Consider the following 1,647-nt stretch of genomic DNA (forward strand, 5'->3'; position numbering starts at 1 on the left):
AAAGAGGAGCCACTCTCTAATCCCCCTGGTTTTGACTTTGTACAGTTTTATCTGTGTGTAAACTTGAATTACAAGAGCAAGTATTGCTCATTGTTACTATATATATATTTTTTCAATTCTATTCCCTTATAGGTTTTTAAAGACTATTAAGTAGAGTTATCTGTGCTATTCAGTAGATCCTTGTTATTTATCTATTTAATATATAGCTAAGAGTCGGACACGACTGAGCGACTTCACTTTCACTTTTCACTTTCATGCATTGGAGCAGAAAATGGCAACCCACTCCAGTGTTCTTGCCTGGAGAATCCCAGGGACAGGGGAGCCTGGTGGGCTTCCATCTAAGGGGTCGCACAGAGTTGGACATGACTGAAGTGACTTAGCAGCAGTGGCAGTATGTATATGTTGATCTCAAACTCTTAGCCTCATAATCTATTACTTTTTCTCCTCAGGGGGTTTGGATGTAACCATCTAGAGCTGGATTCAGTTCAAGATTAAGACATTGAGGAAGATACTCAAAGGGAAATAGAAATCACAAAGTTTACAAAGTGTCATCATACTTTCCACCAGGGAAGCCCTCTTCTGGGGAAAAGAATGGCTCAAATAAGACACCGTGACTGGAGATCTAGAGAGTGGACTTCTGGCTACAGGGTTGGGAAGAGACAGTTAGAGAGTTTGGGATGAATATGTACACAAGGTTATATTCAAAATGGATAACCTACAACAGACCTGTTGTGTAGCACAAGAATTCTGCTCAGTATTATGTAACATCCTAAATGGGAAAAGAATTTGAAAAAGAAGAGATATGTGTATATATATAATTGAATTACTTTGCTGCACATCTGAAAGTAACACAACATTTTAAATCAACTCTACTCCAACATAAAATAAAAAGTTAAAAAAAAAAAGATACTGTGACTTGAACACTGACACCATTGCAAATTTTGGAAGAAAGAAATATCTCTAACATTTCTCCCTTCAAAATATAGTATCAATGTTGCCAGAGTTACCTGATGGGAGATTTCTCAGAAACTATTCTATGTTCCGAGGTTTTGGATGGTAAACATCGGCAAGAATCCGCCTGGCGTCCTGAGTCCTGAGGTGTTGACAATTTTTTTTATCCTTTCACATGTTCTTCCTCTATACTCTTTTTCCAATATATCGTTAAAACTCTGCAGGAACCATGTACTGAGTTTTGGAAACATTTTTATTATGAATAGTTGCTAGAGGGCAAGGAGAATTCTTGTTTATTTCCCAGTATATCGTGGGTGGGCCAGATTCTGGGATACCTCACAAACTCTACCAGGCCTCGAATACTGCAAAGGTGTAGAAGATATCAAAGGGTTTGGGTGATTTTGCTTTAGATTACTTACTTTTTTTTACTCAAGTAGGTAGAAGATGGGAAGTTCTGCAACTTGAAAAGGAATGTTGATGTCACCCAGACATTTCTAAAAGACAGTGTCCTGAGAATGAGCAGAATATGAAATATCAGAGGATGATCACCTTCATTTATTTCTATGATATTTAACTTGAAAATCTTAATTTCTCCTTGCTGCTGCTGCTGCTGCTAAGTCACTTCAGTCGTGTCTGACTCTGTGCGACCCCACAGACGGCAGCCCACCAGGCTCCCCCATCCCTGGAAGGTGGTCA

Source organism: Ovis canadensis, chromosome 11 (genome assembly GCF_042477335.2).
Source record: "Ovis canadensis isolate MfBH-ARS-UI-01 breed Bighorn chromosome 11, ARS-UI_OviCan_v2, whole genome shotgun sequence".
In the NCBI taxonomy this organism is placed as follows: domain Eukaryota; kingdom Metazoa; phylum Chordata; class Mammalia; order Artiodactyla; family Bovidae; genus Ovis; species Ovis canadensis.